This window comes from Epinephelus moara, chromosome 19 (genome assembly GCF_006386435.1).
Source record: "Epinephelus moara isolate mb chromosome 19, YSFRI_EMoa_1.0, whole genome shotgun sequence".
Taxonomy (NCBI): Eukaryota; Metazoa; Chordata; class Actinopteri; order Perciformes; family Serranidae; genus Epinephelus; species Epinephelus moara.
In genome coordinates this window covers 24,062,431-24,089,958 of record NC_065524.1, presented here as the reverse complement: position 1 = coordinate 24,089,958, position 27,528 = coordinate 24,062,431, and the positions used below count along the sequence as shown (strand labels likewise).

The following is a 27,528-nucleotide window of genomic DNA, read 5'->3' as shown; positions in this document are numbered from 1 at the left end:
TGTCATGCACTCTTACATGTGTCCAACCCTCATTAGTTTACAAGGCACCATTACAATGACATTGCAGCAACATTCAAAAATACGCGTTATTTAACTTTTCAGTCCAGAAACAAAATACTCTGCCTTCTATCCCAGGCTGGCAAAAAAAAATCAGCCACAAAAAGGTTCCTTTCTGAAACAAAACTCAACTTTTCATGATCATCCAATCAAAAGAAATCAACATAGATAGAGGCCATTTTACTGAAAAGTACATTCCTCATGTCTTCATATACAGGACAGTAACACAAGAAGTGATCATTCTTAACTTCTCAACTAAATCATACAACAAACAAATTCTGTCCTCCTCTGAGGTGACGTTAAACCTTCCAGTCTCTAAGGCTAATGGTAATGTTCAGCGGTCTTTGTCTTTTATTAAGATTATACTTCACTTATTACACGGCTCTATTAAATGCTGTATTCTGATTGGTCAGTCGCGGCATTCAGAGGTCTGATATTACTGTGTAATGACCGTTGCTATGTAGCCCAGCGTTGCTAGGGACGCTGCCCTGACAACAGTTACTTTTTTATCGGGCTAACGTAGCTGTTACCGCTTCAAAATAATAATTTACAAGATACAAAGATGGAGTATTTTCATGATATAACTTTTAACATATTTGGTGAGCATGAAAATCTTGAGTCATGGTTACTGGCTGAAGATGAGAAGAATGCCGGGGAAGAGGGATGCTCAGAGGCACACGGAAAAGAGAGGAGACACAAAATTGTGGATGACAGGGAGGTTGATCGTTGATCTTGATTCCCTGTAGCTATTGTAGTGCAGATTCAGCCATTGCCGGCAGTTTTTTTTTCTCTCCTCCTGATTTAATTTATAAATCAATAAAAATCGTATAATTAATCAATATTCTGTCTCAAATTATTTATTTAACTGATAATTAGCCGTGAAATAAGCGGGATAATGTATAATGAGCCGGTGAATACTGGGAAAATAACTCCCGACAGGGGAATAGACCCTGACGCGCAGCTCATTATACATTATCCCTTACATAAAGTTCAACACTGTAGCTCTTCTTTATGAGACAATAAGTTCGTAATTTTGGTTTATACCATTTGTCAACGGACTGTTTTTCTCTAAACATGTAAAACATTTCACTCCTAATCTCCTAAATATCACAAAGTAACCTGTTCTTGAAAATAAATGACATCAACATGGGGTTGCATTGTTAATGTGCTGAGTAACTAGCATCCCACATCTGTCCTTCAGTTTCACCTTTTGAATGGCAAATAGACTGCTAGCATCGAGTTATTTCCTCTCACACAGGTGCAGAACGTACATGCTAGTTAGCCATTGGCTGTAGTCTGTGCAGTGTGCCCAAGTGCAACTTTCTGTCCGAGAAACAGGCAACATGGGGCGACTCAACAGTAGGCCTTCATCGCCACTAAGTCTTAGATGTCAGTTCGGTGTGTCAGCTCCTTAACAGACAATGCATGAGTGTTTGATGTTCCACCAATGACAGCATAATCACTCTCGGGTGGTGCACTCGGTTTAATACTGAGCACCCCTTTTCTCAATCAATCTGTGTTGTTACCCACTACAGACACGCACACACATGACAAGACTAGTGTTGCGATTCCAGATAGGCAGCTAACAAATGAATGTGCTACCTAATAAATCCACTAACACATCTGCATCTGCTGGGAAACCTGACTGAATCGTGCGTGCATAAGGACTGGAACGACAGCAGTGTGCTTTATTTTGGTGGAATATGTGTAAATATAAACATGGATTAACATACTCAGAATGATGGATTATGCTGGAAGTAATGTTAGAGAAGCTCATACAAAAGTTTCGATACTTTATTAATCCATTTCAACCCCAATCAATTTTAACTGAGCCCAGCCTCCATTTTCAAACTACGGCACTACAAGGCTGTGAACATTTTACCCATGCAAGATGAAGTCGATCTCAGGTGGAATTTAAACACCGCACAAAGAAAACACCCTCGTCAGAAGTTATTACCTTGTATCAACAAATGCACAAGCCATCGGCACAAAAGAATCAGCCAGAGCAAACTGCAGCACAGACACTGTACTGTATCAGCTCCATACATTATGATGGTGCCTGACAGACAGGATTTACAGTTAATACTGCTATTCAGGCACTAGTGGAAATCACTAGCAAAGCAGGTGGGTGCAGTTTGTATGTTGAGCTCTTTCGTGCATTGCACACACAAATCCATAGCACACAGCCTCCTCTCTGAGCTGGGGGAAAGCAAGGTGTCAGTTGGAGGAATAGAGGGGTTTCTTTGCTTCTGTCTGTCTGAGCTATTTGATGTCACACCTTCCTCACAAGGCTTATTCTCAGAGCAGGCGATAAGCTGTGAAATCAGCTTTCATAGCATATGCTAAAGGGACGGGAGAAGACTCACAAGCATCAACACTATCATATCAAAGCGTGTTGGCCAAAATCGGAAATCTCTGACTCATACTATCAGCACTTCTTCATTTGTCTGAGAGAATCCTCCTCTGTTTATCACACACTTTCTCTTTCACACACGTTGTACAGTAGCTACAATGTATGCTTTCTTACAAATCTGTGCAGACGTAAACACCAAAACAAATTCTACGCCACTGAACCCAACGCACCCAAACAGCAGACATCTTGCACAAACAGTCTGTGGACAGCAGGAGACAGCTGTGTTCTCTTCTCTTACAGTGCAACAAGAGCGATTTCACACTGGTTTCCTATTCTCTCACTGCCTTCTCATCTCTCCGGCTCCCAGTGGTGTTCCCTTTTGAAGCAGATTTGATTTCCCACATTCGTACATCTATCTTTCTTAAGAGGGCTGAGTAAGATCGCTTTGATCCCTTTCACATGAGAAAATTCAGACCTGCACAGCCCGCCACCCTGAAGAGGGAAGTCATTTCTTTCCACAGCTTCCTCCAAATCTCCTCTTGGTTGACATGGGAACGCTGTATCTCATTTACATAGGCTAACAACGGTGTTCCTTCAAACTTAATGAACAGGGAAACTGGGGAGATTGCTGACTGAGTGCTGAAGGAAAAATGGCTCCAGTACTCAGTGTCCAACGCAGCTCTCTGATAGCGGCCCATGAGTCACATCATAAAGAGATATCCATATTTTCAGCAGCAATACAACGCTTTCATGAAGCTCTTAGTGCAACAGTTCAGTTCCACTCTGCTGTATCTTAATGCATATCATGTTACCACAATCCTCCCTCCAAGTTAAGTGCTTCTGTGGGAGAAAAGGAATGCTGGCATATATGTTTATACAGTATCTCTGCCATCATATCTCTTTGTTGAAAGGGGGAAAGTGATTAAACTTCTGATGCAGGGGGCGGACAAGACAGAGCAGACAGTGTTTAAGGTAGGGTGGGGAGAGGTGAATGAAGCAATCACAGTTATGGATTACACAGAGAGTCAAGATGCAGTTCTTTATCCCCTAAGTGCAGGGGTTTTGCGCTCCCTGGAAGAAAAAAAGAAAAAAAAAAACCAGCTTGTCTCTCTCTTTCTTCCTCTGTCTGTGTTCCTTCGATCGCCTCTCATCCGGCATCGAGTTCTTTTTCCACCTCTTCCTGTTCAGGTTCTTTGGTGTTGACAGACTGTCAGAGATGTCTCGATAACAGAAATCACAACTTTTTGTTAACACTTAAAGGCCAAACACGTTACCACAGCAGGCAACAAACTGTTATTAATAGTATACTCCTCCTAAGCCAGTAAAAATTAGATCTTTTCATTAATGGTACAGTAATTAACACCGAGCACACTGGAACATCACTGAGGGTTTGGTCACGAGTTTGGTGAACAAAAAACATACGAATCAATTGCTAATTTTTACTTGTCATTTACGTCTTGCAGAAGATTGAACATACCCTGACATCCCAAGACAGATTTGCAAAAGCGAGGTAATCTGGAAACTCTCCAAAGGGTGTTACCAATGGCTGCAGAACAAAATGGCCCTGGCTGCTATCAGACAGACCCATAACCAATCGGAGCAATGAAACCTGATGTGGCGTGGAGCAGCAGACAAATGTAAACAGACTACAGCATGCAGAGATAAGCTGGGATGGTGTAGCATCAATATTTATGTGAAAGAGCATTGCTGTTTTTCAGAATAGTACCTCAACAGAAAGCTACACATCAGCTGCAGCCATCTTGGCTGCTTTCGAAAATGCCTCAATGGCGCTCTTCTTTCCTAAGCTAGGTTTATACTAACCATAGAGGCACGAGGGTGCATGAGGCAAAATGACATCAAGCATGACGCTCTGCAAGTGAGTCATCGCCTGAAACCTGCCCCATATTAGATAACCCATTGTCATTGGCCCAGCCTTGGCAAGGTTGGCTTAAAATCTGTATGAATGTAACCGGTGGACTTTAGTCTGTGTTGTGTTGATATGAAGAGGCCCAGATCATGGATATCTTTGGAGGCGATCTCTGTTTACTCCTTACAACTGACAACAAGAAGTAAAAACAAAATCCTACATCAATTATGACCATATAAACTCAAACCCCTACACAAATTAAGTGACACAGGAATATGTTAACATATTATACAATAGGTTTAGGCTAAAAATGAACTTATAAACATAGCTTAACAGCACTTACACACGGAAATTACTTCAAGAGCAATGTTCCTCACCTCTCCCATGGAGTACAACAGCAAAAGGGCAGAGATAAGGCAGGAGACACCCCTTTATAGGTGACGTAGGGGTACAGAAACTGTGTATCAAGTGTTCCACATATTGACTATGGAGGCCTGAGCGTGTCAGTTAAGAACAACTGAAATAAATTTTGTATAATTATAATACTTACTATTATAAATGTACTTAGTTACACATATTTGTATAAATGACGCTGTTACATCAACAGTCATGGGCAGAGCTCGCAGTTTTGGCTGGCTCTCAGGTTAGACTGAAAAAAAAATGCAAAAGATCTTTTCATTTCACAATCACGTCAATATACCATCCAAAAATGACTTTGTTTTCTGGGAAGCTATGTTAAAAGTTGACAAATATATAACAAAACTGTCATTGTTGCCTTTTTTGAGTGTTTGGAGCAGCTCCCAAAGAGGTGTGAAAACTACTCAAAAGTGGAAACTCTGGTCTTTCAATTCATTAAACTGTGAGTCAGTCGACTAATAAAAGGAAGAGTTGTTATCTCAGGTGTTATTGAGGTGCTCCACTGTATGTGTCATCACACCCGAGGATGCTTCTGACAGCAGAGCGCCGTGACTAGCTGGGTTCTGTCCACACGCCCATTTCCCTGCTGATGCAGTGCTATTATAGTCTCTGAGCTGAAAAGACTGGCTTTGACTCACCACGCTGAATGAAGTCAGTGAGAGATAATTACGTGTATGCCTTTTAAACTTTTAATTTTCCTTTAGCTGGTTTGTAATTTTAAAAAGTTAATTTAAAGATATTTTTCAATTTAGAGATCTGTGAATCCATATTGACAAAATAATTAAGTTAAACACTGAAAAATATAACAAGGACCCACAGGCAGTGCAGAGACATTTTGTAAGATAAATACTAAAGGGCTAAAAAGTCTGCACAGCCTGGACCTCTAAATAATAAGCAGCACAATGCTCCTTTCATGTGTAGACTGTATGAAACCTGGTAGTGCTGCTTTGATGCCATGAATTGTTTTGTCTGTGTTATGTCAAAATAAAGTCCATTCACTTCTACAGAACGAGGAACTGAGACGGTTGGCCACTCGAGCAGTGAAGTAATGACACCTCACTGCTGTTTTCCAGCTGTTAAGTGGAGGTGTGGAGGCTGCTCCTCTTTGATAACTGACAGTGGAGGATTTTTGAGTGGGTCACACCACTGTCTCTTAAATATGTAACAGCGCAGTCAACCACTGTAGCAGAACAAAATGGACCAGAGGCAGAAAAGACACATTTCACTGACATAATCTGAGTGATGTGCCGATCCAAAAATCTCTTATCTTGACTGTTACATATTTCACCACGGTCTAAATATGAGTGCTGGGCTGCATGATTGAATCATTATCGCTGTATTTACACGGGTATTTACGGACAGATATACATTGTGATGCAGCAAATCTTTGAAAATCACATAAAGCAATCAAACAATGCTTAAAGGAAAGAACTGTGTGCCATTATGTGTTTAGTCTTTATAGACCTTTTTAGGGCTGATGTCACAATGACGTCAGTTTGTTAACTGGAGGCAAAACACGACTCGCCACCACAAGGCTGTAGGCTACACAGGAGTCTGAAAGTGTTGTTTTGCTGAGTTATTGGGAGCCAGAGTAGAAGGAGTCATGGCTCAAAACGTGCGATGAGACAAAAGGACTGGACAGAGGCAATGATCAAAAATGCTCACATGTGCAGCGCACACTTCGTATCAGGTATGGGAAAAAGTTATATGAATTAAGGGTTATCATGTCCACCTAATCAGACAGTGGGAAAGAGATTTCTCCACAACGCTAACTTTTTAGTGCATTAGCTAACATTAGCTTCAATAGCAAAACAAACCAGAGGAAACTGTTCAAGTATCGTCCTCCTTTGTAAGATTGGCAAAGTAATCAACCACAAAGCCATCCCACCTTCAGTCCTGCCGAATCATCCATCCACTCAGTGAGAGCATACGGGTCGGCCAGTCTGGTCCCGTTGGTCAGTGTTTACTTATTCAAGTAACACTCACGGTCCCAGAGAGCGAGTGACCTGACATGGTGTGTTCGTAAATTCAGTCTGATGCCCTACTCTAAAATAAGAGCGTTCAAAGAAACTGAGCTTTATATTTCTGTATGAATTAATGAATGGTTAAGTTGATCCCATGTTCGCTCTGCTGCTCCGTCTCTACAGAGTGCCTGGAGTGCGGTCTGCCACTCCAGTAGAGCGGTGCTTTGGATAACCAATAACATTCATACAGCGCTCAGAATTTACAAATGGTCCAGTTTGTGCCAGTGTGCACTCCAGCACTTGGAATGAGTATTTCTGAATGCACCACTCTCAACATCTTCCTCCATTGCCAAAAACAAGCCAACAGAACGTGCTAGCTAGCGCTGGCTAATGTCTGTGGGAAATTATTTTGCCTCCAGCTGGGGTTTAGCTTAGCCCACCAAAAAACGTCATACTGTTTACTAACAGTAAAAGGGTCTCTGTGTAAAACAAAAACTTCAATAACTAATTTTGGTACTTTTAATGACAGTTTGCTCAAAGTCATCAATTCAAACTTCAGAACTTTGTAAAGTAACATCAAGATAAGATCCTATCAACACAATATGATTCTGCTAAAAGACTGTAAAAGTTATTACTGAATTACACCTTTTGCCAACATACAGTGAGCAAGCAAACTCTGGTGGATGGAGCACCGAAAATTGTCCAGATATAATACGAGTGACAAGGACAATCAGGGAGTCTATTGAGCTGTGACTGAGCCCAAGGAGCGGCTTCCTGTTGCTCTGTAACAGGTTGGAGGTGCGCAAAGCTTTGCAAACAGGGCGCCAGGGCGAGCGGTTTTTCAAGCAAGCAATACCAGAGGTTTTCTCGAGTTCATGAGCACTCTTTTTTGCTCGCTGACTGTCCTTTCTTGTTCCTTGCCTGTCTGCCGTTGTGTATCAGTCTGTCCCCTCTCTGAATTCAGAGGTTTTTTCTCCAGTCCATAAACACAGCGCAGGCGGACTTCTATTTTTTCCTCAGCAGCAGTTTGTGAAATTTTGAGTCGCAGGATGGATCAGTTAATCCAATCACAGGTCAATGGATGAGAGAAGCAGCTGTTTGTAAGTGAAAGCAAACTAGACACAGCCAAATAAAAGGTTAACTTTCACTTTAACTGCATCTGTCATTCTGCTGCTCCTCCTGCGCCCAGAGTGAGAGAATGTGGAGCAATAATTTAGCGAATGGTATCTAAATTCCAACAGCACTCCTAGTGAACAGTCCAGCTCCAAAACATGTCAGCAGATGTTTCAAACATGGTAAGCCGCCACAAGTAAATTAATGTGTGGGAAGCCCTGCAAAATAAATATTCTCAAACGAACAAGGACCTAAGGGTGTCCTGATAATCTAATGGTTAATGCACATGCCAGAGCTGCAACAACTCTCTATTTCTCTCTTCATTTCCTGTCTGTCTCTATACTGTCTTACACAAAAGAGCTGAAAATGTTTCAATTCCAGCTTTTCCAGTGTGAGAATTTGCAACCTGAACATCTTTGGGTGTTGAGCTGTTGGTTGGACAAAACAAAACATTTCAAGATATCACCGCGGACTCTGTAAAACTCTGGGAAATGGTTATGAGCGCTTGTCACTATTTCCTGAAATTTTATAGGCAAATAATGGAGATTTTATTTGATAATGAAAATAACTGTCAATTGCAGCCCCAGAAAATACAAGCATATTGTGTGAGTAACATGCCAGAGTCTTGCCTCTGCTTTAAACTTTGAGCTGTGCTTTCAGGTTGTCCTTCGTACACCAGGGCAGGTTCGTAAAACCACAAATGTGCTGACCATACATTAGGTTTATTAGGTGCACCAAGCTAAAACGAATACAGTCTAATACAACAGTCCTGCAATAAATCCTCCCTTATCATTTTGGAGGCTGTAGTTTGAGGTGTTTCTGTTATTAGGCCTCACTGTTATAAATTGGGTGGACAAAATAATAGAAACACCTGTCATCCATCTTCCCCAACAGATGGTTATAATATCATATGTGTAAAAACACTGCAGACAGGCTTTAATGCAATTGTTGCTGCAGCCAAATGAATAAGTCTCAGAGTGTTCTTCTAAAGATGTATTCAATTAAGCTTCTCGGTTAGTGTGCAATGAGCTGGTCTCGGTTTTGGAAAGCAGCTGGAGACACTGAATTCCCCAGAATCCCCAACTGAGCTGAACAACAGCAACAAAGTGCCTCGTGTGCTAACTAACTCGAGAGAACAGTCATTTCTCAAGAGATTTGACGTCCTCATCAATCTCAGATCAGCCTCCTCCCCTCCGTGCAGGTAATGAAAATTGCGGACTCATCAGTGTAACAAAAGTGCCAGATTGCATCTTAAGTGGCTCCTCCCCGTCCCCATTTACAGTGCGGCGCCATGTCATCTGATTGATCAAGTTACCAAATGAAAAACAAAGCGCTATAAATTATGCCAAGATCTAAGTCATAAAACCCGGGAGATGCCAGGAGCACATGGGTTCATAAATGAGTTATCAGTGGAGGCTATTTTACCCATAATGCCAGAGTGCTCAAACTCACTGCAACACAAGGAGTATTTGTTTAATCACCATGTTTACAACCTTATTACATCCCCATTAGCATCATAATAGCAGCAGACTGTCCTGTCATATTCATATTTAAAACACCCACAGCTACAACACTCTGGCCTTTTGCAGGAACAGGAAGAACAATTGCCAATATCATTAATTAAAAAATGCTTTTATAGACTGTTACCAAACAAGCAGACACAAGAATGGTGGATTGGGAAAAAATAAATAAATAAAAAGATTAAGAGAAAAAGGCTGGTACTGTGGCTCACCTCTTTTCCACACAGCGTGAAGACATATCATTTCTGTGTGTAGTTTACATGTTCTGCTTTTTGCCGAGCGCTGCAGCTCTCGTGTGGAGGAAGCTAAACGTCCCACTGTATGTGTCTGTAATGGTTCTGACTTTTTCAGAGTGCACGCTGGCTCCGGCTCAGCACTGCTAACACGGAAAATTGACGATTAATGTCAGCTCGCTGAGAAACAGTTTATGTAAAAATGTCTCATCAACACGTTCGTCAACCCTCCGAGCGCTCCCAGGAGACTCTCAGTTTCCACTAACTTCACTAAGTGTCCACCAATGTCACACTTCTCACATATTTCTCCCAGTAGCAAATGCATTTGCAAACAAAACAAAAAAAGTACATAGCTCAGAAGAAAATAATTCCACTCATTCCATGAGTCTACAGCTGCACGTGTTCACTCTCACCTGTCCAGACTGACTGAGTTGGCAGAGCGCCACAGAAGAGATGTTATGCATAACTCCAGACACCCTTGAGAGAAGGATCCTCCAACAGATGCTTCTTAACCTTTCTGTTAAATATGCTTATATTAAATGTACTTTATAATACTTTATTCCCCAAAATATTTGTCAATCGTGCCTTCATGAGATTAGTATCCGAGTTTGTTTCCTGTTTTTTAGCACAGCGGCCCACAGCCATTAAACCACAGAAGAAGAAGGAGCCGTGTTTACGAGTAGGATTTAAGAAACAGGCTAAATGACATGTAGTAGGGAGTAGTGAATGATTTCGGACACATTGCACACTCTTGTACAGTAGGTGGTGGTATGCACCTGGAAGTTGTTTGCGATCCGCCAATAAATTGAGAGAGGAAGAAGAGCCGTGTTTACAGAGAGTGTTCTTCGACTAACCGGTACGCAACGGGCATTGCTGAACACATAACAGTTTTACCAGATGTATCTATAAGGACTTGGTTGTACTTTTGATGTCATGGTGGATAAAGAAGGAGCACCATCTAAAAGAAAAAGAACAGAAGAACAGAAGAAGGCTAAGCGGGACAGTGATAGGGCTCGAGCCCAAACGAGTGTAAACCTCGGTCGGGCATTCACGAAGTGGAGAGAGCTGAGAGATTTGAAAGGTTTTAAAACTGATCCCGAGTTGGCCCTTTTCCTAATCGACAGGTATGTAATTTTTGTTTTTATTTAGAGAACATACCGCAACTTGTTAGACGTTGTTTCACTTCAATATATGACGACATGGAAGTTATAAGCAAGCTAAATGTAACGTTAGCTGATGTGAACCGCTTTTGTCTAGTAACGTTACAACAAACGCCACAAAATTATCTGTGACTGTGATCATGAACACAAATATACAGCAGGCAGTTGTCCTCAGTTTATAAGAAATTCAGAGCTACACCAGAACATTTATGATTTTCCTCTCACTCTCCAAAACAAAAGCATGCGGTAATTGCCGGTTGCAGTCGAGATTTTACGACACCAGGCTGTGGGTGTCATACCGCTTCGAACAAAGGGGGGCACTATAATCAACAAAAACGTAAAGTTCCGCACAGCTGCTTTAACTATCAATTAAAGGTAAAAATGCCCTAAAAATATCTTTTTTAAAAATAAAGCATGTTTTTTAGAAACTAGAAACGCGTTCCATTTGGAATCGATCTGTGACCCACTTTTGAACTGCCACCCACCAGTTAGGAACCACTGATTTAGCATACCCTCACTGATATAGCACAGTAAAAAAAAAATAAAAAAAAAATAGAATCATCTGTAACAACTATAAAATGCCTGAAAATAGTGTTGCGTGCATCTGAGTTTCCCAGAGTCCAATGTGACTCCTTTAAAAGTCTTGTTTTGGTCCGACTGACACCCAGAAACCAAAGATATTTAGTTTACAGTGATACAAACCACAGAAAAGCAGCAACTCCTCACATAGAGAAGCCGGAACCAGACAATATTTGGCATTTTTGCATACACGTGATCATCTTTCTGTCACACTACTAACTAGACCTATTTGACAAATGGTTTCAGCTCTACAAATTACAAAATTTCAGTAGGCACAAACACACGCATAGTCTAGCTTTAACCCAGCTAAATACTAAAATAGTAAATGGCCACATTTGTATAGCACTGTGCACTTTGTCTCCCATTGATCCATTCACATACACACACACTAACAGCAGTGAACTACCATGTTAGCCTGACCATTGGGAGCAATTTGGGGTTCAGTGTCTCGCCCAAGGCAGCCACAGCCTCCCCTAATTCAGAGCATCGAATCACAAAGCGGCACTCCACTAAATCAGAGAAGACGAGTTATGGTGTTGTAAAAGAGAGCTACACACAGTGCGTCAGATATTACAGTAAATGACCAAAAAGTCTCAATAGCTGACGTCATAGCTGTGTAATGTCTCACCTCAGACTGTAAGCTGATCTGAACTTGGCAACAGTGAGCAAAATCAAGCACGTAGGATACCTGTCACAGTAACGCAACACCAGCTGCTCAGCTCCAGTGTGCAACTCAAAACCAGGAAATGTAAATGAGCTTGATGTCTAAATAAGCATGTCATACACAGACACACGTGCAACAAATTCTATAAAAAGAAAACTAACTGATTAATAAACAGAGCAAATGTGAAGTCAGTTTGGTTTGGTGTGCTAGACCAGTGCAGAGCTATTCATTACCGACTGTGAGATGTAATCAGCGGTAGCAAGGGAGCCCCAGTGCTCTAATGACGGGAGTGATTAGCCCTGGCTAACAGGCTGGCCTGCGCATGGCTCACACCCAGCTCGAGATAGCATTCAAATACCAAACAGAAAGCAGGCTAAACATCCAGGCATGCAGCTGCAGCTACAGCCTTATCTCTCTCCAGTTCACATATACCAGGACAATTCATTAACTGATTGCCGTAAGGTATTTGATCACTGAGACAAGGAGACTTTTGAGAGGACACTGTAACTCATGCTCTGCACTGCTGGGCCAGACACTCCTTTCACACTCCCTGACAATTTCAGCTGCACCAGGCAACCTTGAGTTTACTATGAAAGCTAAATCTTGAAACTGGACTGGACATCAGTAAACTGCACACATCTTGCGTGTGTTAACTAATCCCGCTGGTCAGTGATGTTTGGACATAAGGACACTAAAGGGATGACAGACATAAATGATCCGTGGCCTCTGAATGGAGCACTCACTTTTTGCCTTTTAGGAAACACCTTTTTAATTTGCTCTTAAAGTCAGAGTGAAATGGAAAATGGCTTTTACACCTCATTAGTTTTTCCATTTCCATGTCATGATACACACATACTTGAAAGTAAAAACCCCAGAATTTGCATTTTTAGACATTTTCCTATCCAAATCTCAGTTTTACTTCCTACAAAATGGTGCATCTCTAATGGTCTGCGTTATGGCACCAAAGTAGGCCTAATAACTTCAATCAATAATGTATTTTGGCAAAATCAACTTTCAAATTTCTACCTAACGGATATCAGACTGCTTCAACTTTGAGTGATCGCTCCCTGGATTATTATCACCTGCCCTGATCTTTCAACACTGACACTTCGAACAAACTGCATACAAAGCGCTTTGCAAATTTGAAAAACACAACTGTATTCATCGACAACAGAAATACAAAAGCCATAAAAAAAGTGAGCATCAACAGATACTGACAACGAAGCGGAGATAGTAGATTCAATCCACACTGGCCCTGACCTACACTCAGCGTCTCTGTCCACAGGAACAGCCGCCTGTCAGCAGCAGCTCCTGGGGAACGGAGAGGACAGCGGCCAAGCTGCCTTCACCAGGCTGACTAACAGCAGACATTAACTGCACCAAAATATTTTTCATGTCAGCTCTTTGAGAAGAAATCAACAGTGTTTGTATTTACTGATTCATGGATTTTACTCCCCAGTTCACCAAAACCAGTGAGGGGAATCTGCCCTTCACAGAGAGATGTGGAGCTGATCAATCAATGTAGATACGGTTGATAAGTTAAAACACATAGTGGGATATATGTGTGATGTAAACAGCTGTCTTTGCAGATTAGTTAAGCTGTTTAAACAACACATACGTATATTATTTATACATGTCAGAGTCGGTGTGCATTATAAACTATCTTCATGTTGTGGCTTTTGAATGTATGGAGGCTTTTGCATTTTGGATACTGAGGGGTTAGAACCAGAGAGGCATAAGATACAATTTGGATTCAAATGAGTTATACAGTATATCAAATAAAACTTCTCAATGAGCTCTTTCTATTGCCAAAGGGGTACTTGAGTTATAAATCAAAACCCACAAGATTTCATACTGAAGACTGAACTATTTGGGGCCAAAAAGGCTGTGAGTCCACTTGCTCACTTAAAAAGATATATTCTTTAAATAAATGTCAAAATATTGCTCAATAAATATATTGTCATCCACATGTTTATGAAGTTTCAATATTACAGATTTAAATCAACAAACAAAGTCAGGACAAAGCACAACCATCTTTGTTTCTGCTGTCATGTAAAGCTGTCACTTACGCCCCTCTGGTCCTCACCCCTTGATTTGCAGTTTGTTTAAAACATCTCGGCCACCGCATCTTTCATTAGCATATGACAAATTAGGGAAGACATTTTTAAAAGAAGATAATTATTGCCAATTTGAATTTTAAGTTATTGCTTCACGAGGGCAGGAAGGAACACAATCAGAAACTTAATTAGCGCTCGGTAATGTATCAACATAACACATTATGTAGGGCTTCCTAATTATGGCTGTCATTACCACAATTATTCATCCATCTTTGAGGGAAAAAAAAATGTTTAATCTAATGTCAAATTGTACTAAAAATGTAAAATGTCAGAATATTTTTTTTCTTGACATGAAACCAGCTCAAAATAAAACAGCCACAGCGACATGCAGCCGAATCAAAGAGTTGTTAATATGCAGCCGCAGCCTGTTTAGAAAGTAAAGACCGAATAATTACAATGTGATCAAAACAAACACTTATGATTAGAAAGACAGCTGACCTATGAATCCGGAGCACTTGATTCAATACACCAAAGCAGAGCTATCAATGGATGTAAGTGTAAATATCACAGCCAATCAAGCTTAATTAATTACATAAGCCACAACTTTAACCTTATCCTGATACAACTGCACAACTGTTGTTTCATCCGGGTCTCAAAGGCTGCATTTGTCCATAAATACTTAATGTTCTTAATGCATCAAAAGTGATCAGTACTCACATGATCAACATCAGTAGTATTTGTAGTGGGGGTTTTGGTAAAGGGCTGTAAACCCCTATTGCATTGCCCTTAAATTGAATGTTCTTGTTTGTCTTCAATCACTAACACCGCAGGTTCTTCCCTCTGTATGATGATGTAACTGCTATTATGACGAGTGATTTCTAACTGAGTGCTCATCGTATGCATGTGGCAGTGGGAGAGAGTAGCCCTCAGTGCGAACAGTATTCTCAATGTGCACTTGACACAGAAATGAAAAGCTATTACGGAGCTGATGTTCATTCGGTTTCCCTAATTATATAACTTCTTTTTTTTTCCCCCCACCTCTGTTACAAAGTGCATTTTATCTTATTCCCCGTGGGGGCAGCGTGCTGAGCTGACGGGTGCTGATTCAAAGCGCAGACATAAAGAGGTTGGGGTGTTTAGCCTGGGTATTTCGGCTGGAAACACTGACCCTAATGGGAAAATGTATAAACACCATTATGTGCTTTTGCAGTGCTGCCAGCAGCAAATGAAAAATTTAATGTGGGCCTCAAGTGCTCTCATGATTATTGTGATGGGCTGGGATGGTTTGAACATGATAAACCCTGTGCACCTGTTTATGCAATGTACTTTCACACTGACGAAAATATGCTTGTTCTAAGCAGAAGAACTAAGAGGAAATGAGCGCTCCAGTGTTTATGTTCGTTCAATGTCTGCAGGGATGATAAGGAGGTATGCTAGATTAATAGCAATGGTGACTTAATTAATAAATAATTAAACATGTGACTTTAATGAACAGTATCCAAAAATATATCAGAGGGTTGTGTGTAACTGTTTTTAAAGACATATTGTCTAACCACGCTCACGCTCTGGCTGTTCCATCTTGTACTTTTCCTCCCTGCAATATTTAAAACCGACTGGCCACATATTTCCACATACTGTTTTTACTGAACAACACTGCTAACACAGCTTTGCAAACTCAGTGACAAATACATTGCACTTCCTAAAGCTGCACAATGACAGCCTCCCGCTGGTTTCGTGGTGGAAAGCTTTTAATGTGAAGTAGCACATAAGTCACGACGCTGGAGTGAAAATAGCCTCCAAACCGATGAGATTCAGTGCGAAGCTACAAAAGAGAGACTTTAAAAAAAAGCAGCACTTGCTCTCTGGTCACCAGCACAGATACACATGTATTGAACAACACAAAGCTTTGGTTAGGAGGAGGAAAATGTCGCATGTTGCCAAACAGGACCATAATAGAATGGACCACTTATCTATTGTTGTGTGGCTGCATGTATTCACTGCTTGGCACAGCACAGAATGACTATACCGGCTCTGTGGGAACACAGCCAAAGTAATCTCTATAAACAGATATATGCATATGGATGCAGAATCTGTAGGCAATGAGACAAGATTTTGGTATCAGAAGGTACCTGCTTGCTACACCGGATCTGGCAAAGTATTGTCCATTGCCTCAGGCGGATACCCCAAGGGTTAAAGCGACAATCACAAAGTGGATATAATCATACATTATTGATAGGGATGCATTTAACATCGGTATGAGCCAATACTTGCCTTATTGACTGCAATCGGCCTATCAAAGATTTAACTTGACATTCCCCGATGGCAGTGGCCGATATTCTTCTGTTGTGCCACATCCATTTTTCGCATGCCAAAAAGCAAGGTTCAAGACTTATGGCCACAAACTTAAACTAATGAATAGGTACAAGAAGAATAAATTCACTGTTTGGCAAATGGGCTCTGTGATCTCATTATTGTATGAAGAGATGGCCAGTGGATGTGACACCAGATACAAGTCGTCCCAGGGACAGTAGAGAACATGTTTGTGATGAATAGAAATCTTCCCCTTCAGGACGAAAGGACTCGGCAAACTCAATAAAACTCAGCACAACTTCAATCAGAAAGACTGTCTATATGCTATATCCCTTCACAATTGTCTCTCTCTCTGTCCCACTCCCACCAATCATGATGCTACTGCCAAACTTTAACTCTGTTCTCCTCTCTGCTCCTGTCAGCTGTTATTTTAAACAGAATCATCGAGCCCACCTTAACCCCATTCACCTCCAGTATCCAGAGCCCAGGACGAGCTCATCAAAAGCCCATTCCTCTTCACATCCAGATCCTCAGCTCCCTCTTCATCACATCACATTGCCACAACTAGCGTAGAGACTCCATAGGGGGGTTCCCTAATCTACCACGTCTTTACCACCCTCCAGGAGTCTCTCATGACTGAACTATTGTCATGTCAGAGGAAGCACCCGATAGATTCCCTGTTAATATTTAATTATGTTAAAATCAGCAGGAGGAGAGCTAGTTACCGTTAACTGATAGCAACTGGTGGTTACAACGAACAGCTCACAGAGGTTGTATTGAGTCACATAATGATGCGTTCAAGCTCTGTTCAGTGAAACTGAGTATAAGGCGAAGTCTAACATTACCATAATGTGTTCAGACTTTTGACTTTTCAAGACTTTTGAAACATTTTTTTTTTTAATTAAAAAGACATTTTTCCATGTGAAAGGTTATATCAAAGGTGGTTTCACAAATCTCTATGATTGATTATGTGCTCATTGTGCTCAGTGTAATAAAGGGCTTAATTACTTAAAAATGGTCTAGTTATTTTTTATAGCGTAGATTTCTTTGTTTTCCTGGCACAAAAGGGGGGATAAATAATAACAAAAACAAAATAAATAGCATTCAAACATCTGTGCTGGCTACTGGCCAAATTGTTATTTTAATCACGGGCATCAGTATCGGCCCAGAATTTAAAATCAGTGCATCCCTAATTATTGCCCATTTCAAAAGCAGTGGATGACTGGCTGTCATGTATTATGGAGACATAATTATCTTTTTAACATTCAGTAGGACAATTTTCAATTTATACTTTTCTGTGACCCCACCATTCACGTGAATTTTGGGGGTATTCACCCCAGGAGAATTTCTTAGACAGCTGAAAGCTAAACTAACCAATCTAAAGCATTTTGAAGCAAAAATTCTAGTTGATTTGAGCACTGTTACAGCAAAGGTTAAGCTGTTATGATCACACACTTAAAATGATAAATGTTTAATGTACTTCTTTGAGCTGTCACCACTGACATTGAGAACTTAACAACCCCTTTTAAATGTAGAAGCAGACAATATATTTCCAAGAAACCTAAGTTGAATACTTGATTGTTTTCTGTCCCGGACTCCAGGACAGTGTTTATCCTTGCTCGCCCCCTTTCAAGTCACCTGTGCCTGCCCTGTCTTCACTTTCTTTCTCTCTCTGAATCATCTGGGGCAACAATGAGAGTGTCGGTGACTGTGTGTCCATTGATGTGATGGCTGAAAAGGATAATAACTCACTCAGTCCACAAGTGTCAACATGAGATCATTCTTTAACTACTGGATGCTGTTCATATCTAAACAATATAGGGCTACATGATGGATAGCTGTAACGTTAACTGAATGTAGGCTGTTGCGTTCTGGAGCTTTAAGTTGACCTGCTTTTATTAACCTCCATGCCTCCTCTGCTGCCATCGATCTCATCTCCTTTTTCCTTTTTCTACTGATTACAAGGTGAACATGCAGTAGAAACACAGCGATGGAACCAGCTACTTATTTTCACTTTTTCAGCTCACCCTCTTTAATAGTTTTCCACAGAAAAGCTGAATGTCTCTGTTTCTTCTCGTGGTTACTGGGACTCAAATACAGGAGATACAAAGAGATACAAAACTTGGGTTGCAAGACGGCGGATTTCTTGCAAGTCTGAAGGACAGCTGGAAGCTAGTGTCAGCTGTTCATTTCAGTAGAGCGTAGACCCCACTCATCCTTGCCTGACTTTGCTGTTCAGCTTTTTAATATAACAGACATACTAACTTTACACTACATACCCAATATGTTTACTATTGTTTCACTTTTGTGTGAATAAACAGTAGTGTGTATCTTTTCAGACACTAAGCTGTAATAACCACGTGTCTTCCCAAGAGGCTCCTTGCCAGTTGGAAATGTCAGCCTCAGCAGTACAATCTCTTTCACACGGTAATAAATTAAATTTTACTCAAATAAGACATCGAATGCACACTTTAAACCCTCACTGCCTGTTATTCTGTGCATAATATCATAGAAGCCTTGACCTAAACAAGTGGTGATTATATCTGATTTGGAGCATCAGTATGTTCTCGTTAAATGCGCTCGAGGTTCACTGTTGCACTGGAAATGTAAATTGGTATCAAATTTAAGAGCATAAAAATGGTCAAAATGTATACATTATTGGAGACAGTTTGACTGAGCTGTATTATTTTGTGTCAGGGGAGCGAGCAGGATGAGCTGGATGAAAAACAGTGGGGTGTACCACCATCTTCCGTTGAAGTCAAGATTATATTTTTGTTTTTGTTTTGCTGAATAAATTTAAGGACACTCTGTGAAGCAAACTAATTAAAACCTGATGCAAAATTGGACCGAACACAAAAAGCACAAAGCTCTCGTACATACATCATTACAATGTTCAAAAAGACTATAATTGCACACCATAATCTCCCTGTGATTTCACTCTCATTTACTTTTGAATACCCTGTAATAGGAAGCTGAAAAGTAAACCTACATGCAGTGCGGGGAGTAGATAATGTATTCAACTGCACTAATGTCAACAAAGCCCGGTCGTCCACTAAACCTCTCATTTTCTCTAATTCAGAGCGAGTGAGGCACAGATCTCAGAGGGTCTAATCCCCTTGCCTTAGTCATCTCATGACCACATTTTAAACCTCTAAACCCTCGCTGAGCTCGGTCCATGTGGGTGCCACCACCACTCTGCGCTGTCTGCTTAGCATCAACAATGCCCTATCCATGTCACAAGGCACACTGCTCTGCACAATAGGAACCACTTAGCCGCAAGGTCTTAAACACATGCAGCTGATGCCAGACAAAAGAGCGCTCTTTGACTTTGTGTAAATCTTTCACCTCGGTGGGTGACTTTTAACCCGCGGCTAACCGCAGCCCGACTGAGATTGTCAAAGGGTTTTTCTCCAAGCCTTAACACATAATGGATAAACTAATCCTTCCTCAGAAAAATAAAATCCAAAAGGGAATGTCTAGAATTAAGAAGCATGTGGTCATTTTTGGTGCATTTATCTGGATGAACAATGTTGTTGAGAAAAGATGAAAAGCAATAACAGTGTCATGTTGGACCCTGTAGAGCTAGACCGATAACTCAGCCAGGCGGGCCGATGTTGCAGATATTCTGGTATCTGTGTAAATGAGGCTCAAAAAATTAGAAAGTGCAGTACACAAATGCCAGACTAGGTTTGATGTAATTTAGAAAAAGTGACAACATTACAGTTTGTCCACCAGAGAGCACTTACAAATTTATTTCTCAACTGTAAAATGTTGCTTAGCATCTTGTTCCCCTTTACCACCAAAATTAGCTCATATTTGTGTTTTGTTTTTTAAACACAGGCAAACCCTCTAAAAATAGGCTATCCCATTGCCAGTAGAGCAGAGCTGTGTACACGGCTCTGCAACAGACGAGTATGCCTTTCCGTGTGTGTGTTTTGTATTTTGTTGTGTCCGATCAAAGCCACAGACAGGGCAGAAAACGGGTTAGTAAACAGTAGAGAGGAGCATGGAGTTGTTACTTCTTTTTACATATCTCACATATTCAGTCTCTCCTTCAAACTCGATGCCGACTAATTCGGATTGATGTTTGAGCACTGCTTGGGCGGAGACAGACGGAACGTTGTGCTGGAAAAGGAGCTAAAATTCGGAGTCACAGCCGATAAATACACGACTACTGAAGAGTCTTTTGACCCAGGTGTGACTGCCGATTGTAACATTTCCCATAACACTGAAAAGCCAAACGTTAGCGGGTGTTAGCAGGAATTTTGAGCAGTGGTAAAGGAAGTGACATTACAAAAACAAACAAACAGAATCAACTCTGTACTGTTTATGTTGAATTCATGTTTTTTTGGGTTTTTTTCTACCAGTAAGGGAGTATTTTAAGCGGCCATGCCATAATTCTCTGCAAAGGAATTTTTCAGTAAATTCATTGATTGCAGTTTGTGTTTGAAAAACCTCACAAGTGCATGAAACGGTATACCAGTGGAAGAGTTCGGAGGTCAAACTAGTGAGTCATTTACCATACTATAAATTGCCATCTGCCACTTGCCTGCAATGCAGACCTTTGATAAACTGATGAATATTTACTGTTCTATCTTGTCGTCCAAGGTCGGTACAATCACTCAATCCATTTCAGAAATCTATATCTGGCAGCTGCATAATGCTGTATGGACTTGCAAAATAGCCTCTGACATTAGACATCTAAATTATTACTATTATTGCTCACTTTTGTAAGGAAGTTTTGCATACGGTATGGGCTCAACCAAGATTTGCAAAAATAAAACTTCCATTTCCCCTTTTAAGAGTCTGCTTAAGTGGAATGAGAGCCCAGACACATGCAATCCACTCACCTCTGTAACTTCCTCTGACTACTTCAAATGTTTCAAAGGATTCTGTAATGGTTGGAATCAAAGACAGAATGCACTCATTTGTATTGAAATGGATCTTTTATGTGCCAACAAAGCCCTGTGAATAACATTCAGATTAATATATGTCAAGGTGGTCCTTCAAAAATGCTGTATAAAGCACAGTATGGCACTACACTGAAGCTTTAAATACAAAAGAGTACCTCAGCCACCTGTCCTTAAGATACACTGAGACATCCAGGTAGAATAGGCGACGTCAGAAAGCTGGTGATTAGAAGAAGACAGCCAAACCACTACAATATCTGAAGCGAGCGAGTGAATGGTTACAAAAATTTTGTTTGGTGCTGGACACCGAACATACCAATCAGCCACAACATTAAAACAACCAACATCTGAAGTGAATAATATTGATCATTTCGTTAAAATGCAATGCTGTGCTGGGAAACCTTGATGCCACACAGTAAAAACTTCTATGACCCGAAGAATGTGACAAAGAGCTCAAGGTGTCAACCTGGCTTCAAAATTCCCCAGATCCCAATCCGATTAAGCATCCATGGGACGTGGCAGTACCCCAGAGGTTCTGAGGCCCAACCATGAATCGGACTCTGGGGGTTTTCTGCATTTTTCAGCACCAGGGCATTCGCGGCGGATGCTTTAAGTCCTGTGGGTTGGAAGGTGAAGCACCGGCACGTCCTTCTGATGATAGATCAGATTGGGATCTGGTGAAATTAGAGGCCAGGTCAAAACCTAGAGCTCTCTGTCACGTTCCTCAGGGAAGCAGTCTTTGCAGTGTGGCATGGTGTGTTGTCCTGCTGGAAGGGCCACTGCCATCAGAGAGTGCCATTGCCTTGAGGGGGTGTATTTGTTCTGTGACAGTGTTTGAGTGGGTGGCACGTGTCAAGTGGCATTCACATAAATGCCAGGACCCAATGTTTTCCAGAAGAGCATGATCAACAGAACTTGGCCTGTGAGGTTTTAATGTTGTGGCTGATCGGTGTATAAGGTTCAGGCAGAAGGGTATAGTGGGAATGATAATGTGCCAATGTTTAGATATTTGATGAGAGATATTTACATTTTAGCCGAGGTTTAGTGTGGTTGAGGTCAGAGCATGGAACAGTGAGGGTGGATAATAACTGATATCTACTCTTGAACCAGGCAGCGTAGTTTTGCTTGAAGCTGAGTTGGAAATTCAACAAGACCTTGACTCAATAGCTTTTTTTTCTCTCATGCATTGCGTCGCATGTGAACAGGCTGTCCTTGCCCTCCGCAACAGAGAAAGCCTGAAGATGCTCCAGATACTCCTCTCAAAAAATACTCACTACTTTAAAGTTAAACAACAATAACTACCAATAAAATGTGAACATATGGACTGTGTGTGTGTGTGTACTTGTATGTGCGGGTGAGGACACATTTGCAAAGTGAGGACATTTTGGCGGGGACCTCACTTTTTCAAAGGCCTGTTTCAGGGTTAAGACTTGGTTTTAGAGTCCAGGTTAGAATTAGGCTTCGGTTAGGGTTAGGTATTTAGTTGTGATAGTTAAGGTTAGGGTAAGGGGCTAGGGAGTGCAGTAAGGGTCCTCACAAAGATACATATACAAGAATGTGTGTGTGTGTATATATATATATATATATATATATATATATATATATATAACTTATTATTTACCAAGGCAGGATAAAATTGGAGTTTAAAAAAAAAGAATCATGTTTTAAGCTCATTTACATTTCCACATACAGCATGACCTTCTCCTCATAATAAATTGACAAAGCTAAATAATTATGCAGTGAAATAGGATGTCAGCAAAACGGACTAACATACTCTGTGTTCTGGTGTTAATTACATGTGTCATGTACTAGACCACCACTGTGAGAAACATGGCTGAATATAACTTTCAGAGAGTTGGGCATACACTGTTGTCTCCACCACAGAGTGCCACAGGGTTTAAAGCATGGCTCAAGGGAATTTCTGCAGTGGTGACAGACACCACAGATGTAATGCCAGCCACCCTCTAGTCAACAGCTCACAGCTGGAACGTACCCAGTCTGACTAAAGTCACAATAAACAAATAAATAATGCAAATGCCCTATATTTGACTTTCAAACAGGGTTTTTTCATTGCCTCAGCGTGGAGTGAAACACAAACTTTCTTTTTTTCCAATAAACTTCTCATTACAAAGTAAACTAATAATTGGTCAAAGGCCAGAGCACATTTATTTATTCTTCAGGCCAGATTCTGCTAAAAGTTCAGAGCATCTCATTGGCATTTCCACTAAATGCCTTTCAAGGGAGGAAAAAATTGTAAACAGATTGACAGGACGACCAGCTAGTTACAATATGTGATATGTGATCTACACTTAACTGAAGAAGAGTATGAAATCTCACGCTTCACTGACTTTACTGCTTGGCTTCTGTACAATACCTCTATCTCCTATAAGCTTATTAAGGGTGACTTATTTGCACGACAAACCTTGTGCAGAATTTTCAAGAGATTCCATACTGCAGTCATATTGTAGCCTTGAGATATCATCTCTGTTTAAGCTCTCACTCTGAAACTACAAAGGTGAGATCTGGGCCCAAACAAAGACCTGACAGCATAATGACACTGGCACTGGTGGACTCAATGGAGAACGATCATATTGCATGATTCATTTTAATATTTAATTCGTTTTCTCACATATAATAAGCAGGCTGACATGCTAAACTTGTGAAAACTCGACAACTGACAGTAATAAGGACAGCTGTAGCAGGATTAAAAATGAAAAAGAGCGACAAGGGGGAAAGGGATGCAGACAATCTGAGACTGACAGAGGAGAATGAAAAGATCCACCACTCAAGAATGGTGTTATTATATTAAAATGGATTCATTCAGACAACATACGCCATTGCAGAGCCACCAAGATCCGATCATCTGTCAGTCTGCCCTGTACCACCCTTGTGTCTTTGACTCATTTCCATGCTCATTGCAGCCTGTTTCACTGGTTCAGTACTAATGGTTCCCATTCATTCCACAACAGGTGGCGGAGTTTACTACCTCTGATATCTGACACTGAGCTGCTGATCTGATAATGGTGTTCTTGCTGTGCAGTACGTGCCCTTCCCCACACAGAAACAGGGAGGGAGATGGTGGTAAATCATTACACAGGTTTGCAACCCACAGCATCTCTTTTGAATCTGTGAAAGAACATCATTGGAAATTGAAACACCACGAGGAAGGTGAAGAGGAAGAAAACGCATCTCACAATTGCTTCTGTTTCCTCTCCCTCTCACTATACACTTGGGTCCAAATCATTTCAGGCATCACTACCCACGAGTCTCTTATCAAATAATATTGAAATGGTTACCCCGAGGTGTCCATTGTGCATATGAATAAAGTCATATTTGCTGAATGATAAGTAAGTTATGATAGTAATGCACTGTAGGGAAATATTCTTTATCCTATGATGAAATCCCATTTTCATAACTCATTCTGTTTCTTCACTCTGTAAAATCTGAGAGAGAGATATATTCCGAAGTGAGAGGCACTTATTGTTTCAAAATACCAAATTCAAGCCTGCTCTACCATGCTAATGTGTAACCAGCTAATAACTTCCTTCCACCCACAAAACAAAGACAAGGCTCTAAGGTCTTGCCGAACAATATCTAGCCAAATTTAAGCAGCTCTAAAACTTTTTTTTATATGAGCAATGGATAGAAATGACCATGTGGATGTGGAAGGGATCGCTCATTCTGACAAACCTACAATCCTACAGAGCTTCATAGTTTCTTTCAGCTCAGTGTTTTGGATTTTCTGTCAGCTTTAGAGTTTTGGTTTACTGTCATTGCTCTCACCAGTGTCTTCTAACACCTTTACTATAGCTAACCTTTCACAATAATTACCTTATGGAATTATGGTATTATATTTAGACATGACTTTGATCATTTAGCTGACTTTAGTATTGCCTGTTGTGTTTATATAGGAATGCCCCCAACATTTTAGCCAACATGATGCCATAATGAATAGCTGGTTTCTCCCTGCCATTGTAAAACTTGGGTGCAGTGATTCTCCCTTTTTTCCTCCACCCTCACCTACTTGTCCAAGTCTAAAGTAAGTAAAGCAGCACCACAAAGGTAAAACAGCGTAGCTCACCAGTAGCCTGCTGCTGCACTTTTGCAGTGGAAGAGGCACAGTCCTGATAGTCGTTAGCTTGCCAACCCATGGCAATGAGCCAAGAAGTCTGTCGTGTGTAGTTTTACCCTTCAACAACTTCATCCTTGACTCTGTTAATCCACCAGCAAACCTGAGGACGGATAGCCTGGGAGCCGACTGCAACACACTGGCAAGATGATGGAGGCAACTGTGGCTTTCTGATGCTTTACTTTGTTGACACACGGACTGTCCATTGTCACAAGAGGCATCACTTATTTTTATTTTTGTTGGCCAAATTTTGTATTAAGACTCACACTGAGTAATTTTGGGCTACTCTTGTAAAGAGACTTAAATTAATATACTAATAAAAGGTGTTAATTACTTTATAATTTTTTAAAATTATTTTCTTTAATAATCCAAATCCAATGTGAATATTTTTAAGAAGTAAAGGTTCCCTGCTCTGTAAAAGGCTGTAGCTGCATTTTTATGCTATTTTATCATTATGTCAGTGGCATAAAATCAGCTCAAAATGACAAAAATATAATTTAGAACAATTATTTCAGTAACAAAATATTTATTATATATCACCTACTAAAACAACATGATTGAGTCATACTGTTTAAATGCAACAGTTTAAATGATAGGATGGGCAGTATTCTGTTTTTCTTAATGTCAGTTATTGCCCTGAAAAGACCAAAACCGACCTAATTCTACTCATTACTGTTGCCTATTTAGCCAAAGCCTGACATACTGTAGCTCATCCCTTTGTTCCACACACTTCCACTGTTTAAAAAAACTATTTAAAACTCATTAATGTGGCGCACCATTCCACTGGGTGACATTGTCCTTCATTATGATCAACACAGGCACTGTTTATCCCACGTGCGTGGTCCTGCTGCTTTAAATACTAGCTTGTGCACCAAATCTGGAGCTGGATATGGTCCCCAACAAATGCAATATTTACTCCTTAAAATGACTTATACGACCTATTAAAAAAAGTACACATTTGTAACCTGTTTTTACAGATTTACATTTTTAGATAAAACCATTGGGCTTAGTGTATTTAATGGGATTTAATGACCAAATATTGCCAGCCTCAATCTTTAACTGGCAGTGGCTTATAGTACAATACTAAAAAGCCTAAATTTAGACCATTTTTAACTCCCCAGATTGTTTTCTGCCATCAGTGCTTAAGGGCTGCAAAATTAGTGCAGTCTTATTTGTTCAGCACCAGAACGCATTTTGTGTGAAGCACTGATGCAACAGACAAGATTAGATCATTAGTCAGCCATGGGAGTGTTGCAGCCCTTGTTAATTACCGTTTTATCACACATACATACGCATCTGCCTGGTGTGAGCACGTGTAATAGAGAGGTGAAGAAAGAATGAATGCAAACTGCTCACCCAAAGCGATACGAGCATGAGGTGCCTTGAGCTGTGTAACCGTGGACTGCTGAGCATTGTATTTCAATATTGAAAGATAATGCCGAGAAGGAATAACATAAAAAAGTCATCTAGGTCTCCAACAAGCTGCTCCATCTGAAATAAGCTGCTACATCTAGTGGAGGCCGACCACCCGGTGGAATGATTAGTCTCATTCTGACTTCCACCTGTATGAGCCACACCCTGAGGGCTTTCCTCTCCACCCTTTGGTATGAACAAGACACTCCATTAGTCCTAAGGATAATTCACCACTGCCTCATTTATCCCCCCCGGTTCACTTCACTTACCACTAGTATTTTAAAACAATTTAGTTCACCCTATTAATACTTAAAGAGAAGATCGCCTTGAGCGTCCTGTCTTCCATCATGGCAATAAAAATGGTGTATACCTTTTGCCAGTCCTGAAGTTCAGAGCAGGGGTAAAGACCTCATATCAATCAACAACCACCAAAGTATAAGTGCAGCAGGACCCTGAGATACAATTCATCTGATGGCCATGAAACACTGACTCCAGGAAAACCCCAAAGAAAATTCAGGGTATTAATGCTAATTTTATTCCATCTTATGTACGTCTGCCTTTCAACCCACTTCCAAGATTACAGATGCCACAGATACAACTTTTATATTTGCATATCATCCATTATATCATAGACCAAATCACCATGATGTTATACTAACAACAACAATCACTTCTAGTTGGAAGACATGTGAAATCTGCCTGTGGATATTCTCATTCATCCAGGTCATAGTTATCTCAAGGCAACTGAATCGAGCGCAACTGGACTTAGAGGAGGAGGTCTG

At 40.7% G+C, this 27,528-nt stretch overlaps 1 protein-coding gene across 1 annotated transcript in view; it reads right to left on the bottom strand.

Annotated features, from left to right (window-relative positions):
* The window catches only part of LOC126407096 (protocadherin-15-like), a 329,125-nt gene that overhangs the window by 232,616 nt on the left and 68,981 nt on the right, over positions 1 to 27,528 (bottom strand). The window lies entirely within an intron of this gene.